The sequence below is a fragment of the Octopus bimaculoides genome, chromosome 23, assembly GCF_001194135.2.
Source record: "Octopus bimaculoides isolate UCB-OBI-ISO-001 chromosome 23, ASM119413v2, whole genome shotgun sequence".
NCBI lineage: Eukaryota > Metazoa > Mollusca > Cephalopoda > Octopoda > Octopodidae > Octopus > Octopus bimaculoides.
In genome coordinates this window covers 207,826-218,539 of record NC_069003.1, presented here as the reverse complement: position 1 = coordinate 218,539, position 10,714 = coordinate 207,826, and positions in this window count along the sequence as shown.

The following is a 10,714-nucleotide window of genomic DNA, read 5'->3' as shown; positions in this document are numbered from 1 at the left end:
CGGAGGGTGGGGTTGACTAAAATTGAATGTGTGAAAATTGCTGAAAAGGGAACAAGATCTCAGTTTCAGTTCTTCCTTCCTTCCTTCCTTCCCGCCTCTCAATGGACCACCAACTGGTGTCGAAGGGTTTTTGTTGTTTTGTGGAAAGAAGGGAGAGAAGGGAGGGAGAGAGAGGGAGGGAGAGAATAAGAGAGGAAAGGAGTGGGGGGAAGGGATCTTGTTTTGCTGTCGCGGAAGGGGTCGACGTTCAGTTGTATGAGCTGTGACAGGTAAAATGGGTCTTGTATGCCATACACACACACACACACACACACATACAAACATACATACATATACGTATACATACACATATGCATACACAATTATGCATGTGTATATACACGCACATACATATATATATTCATTTACTTGTTTCAGTTCCCAGGACTTATTCTTTGTAAGCCTAGAACTTATTCTATCGGTCTGTTTTGCCGAATCGCTAAGTTACGGAGACATAAACTCACCAACATCGGTGGTAGGGGCCAAGCGATGGCAGGGGCCAAACACAGATACACAAATACATACATGGATCTGTTCAATTTGGCTCACGGGTTTTTTAATTAATCTTTTTTAACTAAACAGTTTGAAACTTCGTATACTGGTGGAATGTCTCACGCAGAACACGGTTTACTTTGAACATTTTTGACAAAATTTGGTCTTTTAGAAGTTATTTCGTGTTAAAGTTGTCGTATTTGGGTAACTTCGACCAATCAACGACGTGTATTCAGTTAAAGAAAGCTACTGCTGTTTGCGATAATAATCGAAGAGGAACAACTTCCGGGTCATCTCTACTAAAAGTCACCACTCTGTTCTGTTTTATTTTTTGTTTACTGCCTGTGTTGCATATTAAACGGTTTTCTTTTTTTTTTTTTTTTTGGTTCTCGCGTTGGAGTAAGCAGTAAATATCGAAGACTCAACACCAAGAAGGAAGAAATATTATTTACATATGTTTATTCGTTTGCCCGACAATGTATTTTAGTTGTTCTTGGGATTTAGACCCGAAGTTCCAGTCACATTTCTACAGTTCCACAGTTATCTCATTGTCGGCTTCTTTTTACACACACACAACTGCCACTCCTCTTCATCCGACGTCTACCATCACCACCACCATCGCCTCCTACATCTCTGCCAGTTCGTGAGCCTCATCGCAGTATCTTAACCTAATAGATGTAGCAGCCAATTGTTCCTCAAATAACACCCTACTGCATTAAAAAAAAAAAAAAAGGTCACGTTGGATAACATAATCCAGGATTGCCTGCACGCAGGAAAAAAAAAGTGGGGCTGGTCACGGCTGAAATGTCTTTGGTTATAAGTCAGCTGGATCAAGGATGACCTTAGATTAAACAACAACCTCCAATTCCTGATCTCAGCACCCTCACCCCACTCCCCTTTTCTTATTACCACCACAGCTGCTGGTGTCGTTGTAAAGACACAAGGACTGTAAACCAGTCGTCCACCTCACCCCCCTCTCTCTCTCTGTCTCCATCTTTACTAAATCTTTTCACGCCCATTATTATAATGGCTGTCTCAAGGAGAGATAAACAGAGAGACACACGGACAGGCAGTCTGACTTGACAGTGATATTTGATTCTCCATGTACACACACACACACACACATTGTGATAGATGAATGGACGGTAGAGGGGAAGAGGAGGGAATGACAAAGCTGGACAATAGAAGAAGAAGAAGACATGATGAGAAAGAGGAGGAGAAAAGATGAGAGAAAGTAGACGATGACGAGGAAAACAAAAAAACCATTATAAATTTTAGAAAATGACAATAAACGGTGGAATAATTGTTGTGAATTGTTAAATGAAGTCTCAGTTTGTTGTTTGATAAAAAGAGTAAACAGTTTGTCTTTGGTTAAATAGTCTGTCTGTCTGTGTGTCGATAAGGTTAAGAAGCCCTCCTTGCAATCCTTACATCCTTGATGGAATCCCACGGTGGTTCCCAACCAGGATCCATATGATACTTGGGTGCGTACCAAGAGGGGGCGGGGAGAGCGATCCACCTCCCGGGCGGCGCAATTTATTTGTATTAATATATCATTAATAAAAATGCAGTATAAATATTATAGACTTTAATAATGTAAAGTAGCAATTAAAATTTCCTTAAAATCTAAATTTATCATCAGTAAAAGACAAAGAACAACAAACTCTCGTTGAAAATGAAAAACAAAAATGGAAGCAATTCCTGACTAGATTCTTGGATATAATCAGGTTTCTTGCTAAGCAAAACCTAGCTTTACGAGGCCATAGAGAAGATATTCGAGTTGAGAAGGCAATTGAAAATGAAAGAAATTTTCTGGAGCTTGTTCAACTGATTGGAAATTTCGACCCAGTTTTATGTGAACATTTGGTGAAAGTAAAAATTGATAAGTTTACAAATCCCTGTCTCTCGCCAAAAATTCAGAATGAATTGGTGAACGCCTTGAGAGATCAAGTGAGAAAGAAAGTCATCGATGAAGTGAAACAGAGTAAATACCATTGCATTATTTTTGATAGTATTCCAGATATTTCTCATATTGACTAAATTCCTCAGATGCTATGTTATGTTCAAATAGGTGTCTAGAAGGAGGAAGAACGAGCTGGAATTGATCAAAACCCCAGACGTGCGCCGCCCCATATAGGTCAGCAGAAGCACCACTTCCTTCGTCTTCAACGGGCAGACAGAATGCTCGCGGGCCTTCTCTATCGTCCTAAATCTGGCTTCTACTGTGCCAAATTTCCCCCCTCTTGTAACGTAAATAATGTCATTCCATATTGGTGCCAGACATTTTTCAATTTTATTCTTTTGAACATCTCCTGGGGGGTCCCCCAGTGGGATCTTCAGACTTTCCATTTGTACAGCGGCGACTGCCGCAAAGCCTTTTGGTAACTTGTCTTGGAGGTTGGTTAGCTTCCAAAGCATCACTCTCTTCGAGAGAGCATTTTGGCTCTTATTATCTCCACCGACATTTCGGTTGAGATAAATTAGTAGAAAACACACAGAAAAAAAAGCACTGTTCCAAATTTGTTTCTTTTGTAATCAATATAAGTTCAAATCCCACTTTGTCAGAGGAAGTGGGGCGCAGCTCAATGAAGCCAAACAACGGATGAAAAGCAGTTTGTTTCCAAAAGAAAATTATAGGTTTCTTTTTTTTTTTTCTTTCGTTCAAAAATTACTTCCTCGCAGGAGGAACAACAGTTCAAATCCCACCCCACTTTAGGGGAGGGGTGCAGTTCAACAATGCTCTACAAAGGCTAAATTATATAAATGTACTCAGTTAAAAATCCAACGAACGAATGAACGCCAAATGACTACAGAAATTTTACTATTTCCCGTTATATCGGGAAATAAAACAGTTCAACAAAGTCTGCAAACAGGCAACAGTTAAAAAATAAACAGTTTTTAACAATAATTTACAAAAAAATAACAGAATTTCAACAATAAAAACGTTAACTCACAGCGAACGGAATAAACACGAAGGACATCGTCAAACCGGAAGTAAACTTCTTACCACGCACCAACGCCTAAGAACGCATGTATGGATATTAAACAGAGAAGTACAAATCGAAGAACTTAAGTAAATATAAAAATCAGAAAGAATATGCTTCCATTATTCTTGCTCCACTCCCAGGGAGATTTTCGAATACGTATGTGGGTATATGGGGAGGGGAGCAATATATTTCGGCTGTTCCAGAGCAATAGACAACTGGTGCTGTCCATGTAAATTACTCTACTCTCCTTCAGTATCGAATACTTTTTTCCCCGTTCAATCATCGATCAGTGGGATCGAAACAGGGACCACGTGGTTGCAAATCAACTTCTTAAGCATGCACTCATGCCTTATTGTTGAATAAATCTCTTTAAAACGACAATAACCAAAAATGGGATTATTGCATACAACGTTCAGGTTCTTTACAGCTCATCAAAATGTTAAAACTGTGGAGACAGAAAGCAGAGATAAATCAAGTGAAGACAGACTGCAATGAAAAGCTAGACGTACACAGCACACTGAATACAACATGAAATTTTTGAAGGTGATGTGCCCTGATATGTAACAACTGACACGGGGAGTTTATTCCATGCTTCGACAATTCTGAACATGAAAGAATGTTTCTGAAAATCATGGGTGCTCTACTGCTTTATTTTTATTTCTGTTTTTAATTTAATTATATAAGCATGTCCACGAGTTGAAAAGAAGAATTGATTTCAAAGGTTGGCCAAAGTTATCGCTGGAAAGATGGTGAATAATTTCGTGGGCTCCTTTCAACTTTAGTTTGTCCCTACCCAAAGAAGCAAAATGTTCAGCAAATGGCAGTGACCAATGTCTATTGTACGTCTATGGACAACCTCCAGCAGATCACTAGGTTAAACAAGATAGGGGTCCCAGACTGGAGATACAAAATTAAGGGTTGATGCTTTATAGCTATTTGTAGTTTTCTAGAGATAGCTGGTGAGTGGCTGACAAAGGTGTTACTGGGTGATGTTAATACACTTTCGGCAGTTTTGACGATTTTAGAAACACGGTTCATTCGAAGCAGATCGTTGTTAACAATAACACCAAGGTGATGCTCACCAGCAAATTTTTCTGGTGTAGAGTAAGGAAAAGGTAAAATTCCAGGTTTTACTCCACAAAATGTATCGTGATGCACTTGTCAACATCCAGTTTGAGCTGCCAGTTAGCAATCCATTGCTGCATTGTGTCCAAGTTAGATGACAAGAAATATCTACAGTGTGTAGGATCTTTTATCAAAGAAAACAATCTAAAGGCGCAGGATTGGCCGTGTGGTAAGAAGCTCCCTTCACAGCCACATGGTTGCGGGTTCAATTCCACTTAGGCAAGTATCTTCTATTCTTTGTGTTTGGATTCGGTAGACAGAAAGTGAAGGAAGCCCGACATCTCTCTCTCTGCACGATAAAGTGAAGTATATTTGCCACTTAAATGTGGCTGACCCCAAGGGGTGGATGTTACTATTGCTTTTAGCCCCAGGAGGACATCTCCTCCAGCTGGCTATCGGCACACTTCTGTGTCCTGTCTGTATTTGCCAAGGGAAGTTATCCTTCCCATCTTGATCTACGATACGTACGTACTCGAGTTTCAGGGTTATTTCCCTTCTTCAGCGTACGACAATCGCCGACCTTCGATGCAAAAGGCATCCCTTGGCAAATATATATAAGTTTTTCCAGTGAAATTATTCACTGATATCGAAAAACTGAAAACAAGCAATGTTAAATCTCTGAACGAGATATTAACAGTAACTGCACGATAAAGTGAAGTATATTTGCCACTTAAATGTGGCTGACCCCGAAGGGTGGATGTTACTGTTGCTTTTAGCCCCAGGAGGACATCTCCTCCAGCTGGCTATCGACACACTTCTGTGTCCTGTCTGTATTTGCCAAGGGAGGTTATCCTTCCTATCTTGATCTACGATACGTACGTACTCGAGTTTCAGGGTTATTTCCCTTCTTCAGCGTACGACAATCGCCGACCTTCGATGCAAAAATACATACACATATATAGATATGTATCTGTGTGCGTGTGTGTGAAACCACCGCTTGACAACTAGTCTTGGTGTTTACGTCCCCGCAACCCACCACAATTACCAGGCTTAAAAAAAAAAAAAGTACTGGGGTCGATTCAATCGACTAAAAAGTCTTCAAGGTGGTGCTCCAGTATGGCCGTTATCTAATGACTGAAACAATTAAAAAGGTAAAAGAATAAAGTGAATTCTTAGGTTTCGTCATTTTCCAGAGATCAGAAAAAGCAGACTTTTTTAAATATTCCTATGACAAGGGAGATAACTTCCTTCACCTCTTCATTCGCTCCATTTGGAGTTGAACAATCCAGAGTCGGCTTATTTGAATTTAATTAGTTATTCCAATTTACAAGAAGAGAGCACAATCCAAGTTATCGAATTTAGTGATTGACAGATAATTATTTGATCGACTCTGAAAGGATCAAAGAGTATTAAAAATAATAATAGTAATAAAATAATGATAATAAGTTTCATAAAAGTAAGACCCCCAATCAAATAAGAATTTGTTTTAAAATAAGGCTGTACACCAAGGGAAACAAAATAATGTTAGCAATGGAATGTTAAATGAATCTGAATTCAACTGGCAACTTAAGCCCTCTTGTACATAAAGTAATAAACCTTTGATAAATATATTCTTGTCTCCACTGGTTGGTTTGTGTATAGCTTAACAAAGCAACACTGGACATAGTTTTCTGCTGCTCTCATTCCTCTGATCCCTCTGAGCCGCCGCCTTCATGTTTATGGCACTCTCGATTTCTCTGTTTCACCACCACCACATCACTCATGGTCTGTAGCCCTCAACAGTTGGTCTCATGAGAACTACCAGTTGTTCTTCTCTATATTACAAGTCTCTTTCTCCTCCTTTCCATCAAGTGCTTCAGTTAGGACCTCTCTAAATCTCTGACTGCTTAAAGGATCCTTAAGCTTCCATATCTCCCTTTTCCAGATTGGTTTGCACCTGAGTCCTTCTAGCTCAAAGTCTAAAGTCACCAACTACTAACCTGTATTGGGAAGTACATTCTTCACTCGAAAAGGATATTGCATTCACAAGCTTCAACCTTTCCCCATTTTGCAGGGAATCTGTGTTGTGTGTCCACCAGTTTGATAGGTGATTAGGTGGCTGGTGGGTTTCCTTGAAGTTCATAGAGCAGATCAAAATGATATCAGCATCACAGAACGCCTACAGCCCTGTACCCTCCTCACTTCTAGAACCAAAGCCATAACCCCCCCTGTACACCATGAAATCCATTGAAGAATTGCCTGTCAACTGAAATTGTCAGCCACAGTAAAATAAAGATTCCATCATCCATCATTGAGGTAATCTGCAGAGAGGACTCACAGAAGCAATTCTTATGTTTACCTGTCAGTCCCACCTGGAGCACATATGCTGAGATGTTGCTTAATCTAATATTAATCTTAGCTTCACAATCCAATCACTTACACAACCCATTTCTCAATACAAGACCGGTGCTATATTCTGCCGACCTTGAAAGCCAGTCTCAGCAGGATGAAACACAGACACAAAAGCCCTACAACTAACTCCTGCCGACAAACATTTTCTCCTTCATTCTACCAATAGTTTCAGTCTATGATTCTATTTCTAACTTAGACACAAAGGTGAGGTGAAGGTGAGTGGGGCCGCTTGACTAAATTGAACCCAGTGCTTCAGTGGTTCTTTAGTTTATCTACCCCAGAAGAAAGAAAGGCAAAGTTGATGTCGGTGCTATTTGAACTCAAAATGCAAAATACTGCCCTAAATCCAACAAGGTAGTTTGTCCAACACCCTAAACAGTTCTGCCAATCCACTGATAATAACAATGAGATAATCCTAAGCAAATATTGCTCTCGCTAGTCTAGGCTGACATTAATTATCAAAACAGTCTCAATTAGTATATTAAGTCCTTAATATCACAAGCAACTTTATTTTTGTTAAGACTGCAATTTCATACATATTAAACAAATATTGATATGTCATTTAAATAACCAAAAACATAATAATCATTGTGCATTGAATTTTTTCTTTTTTTTTTATGTTGATTTTGGATTTTTAAAAAGTTTATTACAAAATTATTTCAGTAGCAAAAGTTGATATGTATGGTTAGAGTGGGTACATTTTATTTGAAAGTTGTTTGAAAATGAAAAAAAGAAAAAAGAAGATAAATAAATAAAATATATAAAATTTTACCAGATGCAATTTAAAAAACAGCATTATTGTTTAAATTAAAACCTTATTTCAGACATTGTATTCATGGCAATGTTAATCACATAATATCTGGAGCCATTGAAATAATAATAATAATAATAATAATAATAATAATAACAATGGTCTACCAATGTATACAGTGAGTTTCTTTGCCCTAGGTGTCAGGAAGACACTTGGCAAGAAATGGAAACAAAATTGAAAGAAGATAATAAAAACAATTTCAAATTTTGGCACAAGGCCAGTAATTTCAGGGAATGGGGTAAATCATTTCGATCAACCTCAGTGTTTAACTGGTCCTTATTTTATTGACCCTGAAAGGAGTAAAGGCAAAGTCAACCTTGGTGGAACTTGAACTCAGAATGTAAAGACAGACAAAATACCATTTGAGCATTTTGCCTGGCTAACAACTCTGATGGCTTACTACCTTCATGATGATGATGATGATGATAATAATAATAATCCTTTCTACGATAGGCACAAGGCCTGAAATTTTGGGGGAGAGCATAAATCGAGTACATCGACCCCAATGTATAACTGGTACTTATTTCATCGACCCTAAAAGGAGGAAAGGCAAAGTCAACCTTGGCAGAATTTGAACTCAGAATGTAAGGACAGACGCAATGCCACAAAGTATTTGCCCAGCTTGCTTAGATTCTGCCAGTTCACCACCTTAATAATAATAATAATAATAATAATAATAATAATTATATTATTAGTAGTAATAGCTAGTATTACCATCATCATCATCACCACCACCTTTAGCTATAATAATATTCTGCTTGATATGATGTTTGTGTGTTCAAGTGTTATACTTTAAACAACCTTAACTACAGAACAAAATTAAAGACAGTTATGAAGATTTGTAAATTTACACATCAAATCAAGAAATAAAAAGAAATCTATAATGAAATGTGGATTTTTTCCATGGGCCCCACTTGTTTAATATTATTCAGTTTATTCTTTCCTACCTTCATGCAAGTGTTTGTGTGTTATGCTTAAAACAACTTTAGCTACAGAACAAAATTAAAAACCTAGTCAAAACCTTTAACATAAGGGAAAAAATATTATACTTTAAACAATTTTAATTTGGTACAAAATCAAAGAAATAATGAAAACATGTAAAATAATGAAACAAGATGGTGTTTGTTGTTATGATTTAAATAAAAATTCTAGTCTAAGGAATGAAATCAAAGACATAATTTAACATCTTGAAACAATGAAGTTCTATGAATTTATGCTTTGATCAAGAGATGGAAATCTTGCTAAAACATGTTTTGATCAGGTTTGGGTTGTTGCTGAACTGATTTTGGAGAGCTGGCTTGGGAGATCCATAGTATAGAAGTAGTACAATAGACTTATAGTACAGAGGTGGATCTGTAGTATACTTGTAGTATAGAGGCAGGCTTATTGTAGAGAAGTAGACTTATAACCTGAACTATAGAGCTATAACTATAGTACAGAGGTATTAAAGAGCAAAACCTATAGGAGAGAGATATAAACATAGTACAGAGGTAAACCTGTAGTATGGATATTGGTAGTGAAATCAATATTTAAAACCCAACCCACTTATGAACGTCTGGTCGTTTTGTTTGCATTAATTCTAGTCTATAACCACTTTTCTAATAATCGTTATCCTATTTTATATTAACTTTTTTTTTATCTACAATAGAGATTTACTTACTATACACATTAAACAGCCAGTAATATCTTCCTTCTTGGTACACAAACATTTTCACACATTCTCAGATAGAAAAATAAAAGAAATAACAAAAAACAAAATGGAAATTACGTTTTAACAAATAGCTTTTTAAAACTAAATGAAATCTAAAACAGCTACATACAGAATGATAATTTATGGTTAAAGGCAGAAATCATATAAAAAAAAGACAAGATATTACTATTCCATTTTTCCCCTTCATAAGTACCCTAGGTTAAATTGACACCAGAAGTATAGGCAACTGCCTTTCCTTTTGGGACCACAGAACAGGGTGGGATTCTGGGGAAACAGATACTAAATAAGTCACGACTCCCCATTTCTCACCCAAGAGTTACAAAAAAACTGCAGTGTAACCACCCATGCACTCACAGAATCTTTATTTCTTCTATGACAGCCTTGGTTGTTAGATGGAAAACATTTCCATAGTGATGGTCATGCATGTGTAACCTTCACTTGCCAAATAAACAAAGAAAGGCTCAAAGTTGGTGACTAAACAAATTAGAATAATTAATACAGTAGTCCAGGAATTAACTAACATAAAAGGATAAATTTGTGTGTGTACATATGCATGCACATATTTTTATGTATGTACATGTATATACTATATATATATATATATATATATATATATATATATATATATATATATATATATATATATATATATATACACACACACACACATACTTATATGTATATATACACATAGGGAAGAAAATGGTCCAATTTGGTCAGTGTCAATAATGAATTGGTGACCAATCGTAAAAAACTGATTGATGATAAAAATGTTTCTGTTGCTGTTTAGCGTCAGATCTACACTAGTTGACCTGACCTATGATCAAAAGCACTCCAGCCATGAGCATCCCACCATTTTAAGGACATCTAGGACGACATTATCTAATCTGTCCTTTCCTGTTTGAAGATGGTAATGATTGCAATTTGGGACAGATTCAGCTGCTGTATCTAGCAAACAGAGCTACCATATAGAGATCCCCTCAATGGCATGACCCAGCTAATATAGTCAACAAGTTCGTGTGTGTGTGTGTGTGAGAGAGAGAGAGAGAGGGCTTGAATGCACTTACATGCGAAAAGTTACCAGTTGATACTCTGAGTGCTGGGATTTCAGTATAATTTCTGCTAATAATAATAATAATAATGATAAATTTGTGAGGAAGTAGTAACATAGGAATAATCATATTTAATAAGCACCTAGGAAGTCATATATGTGTATAT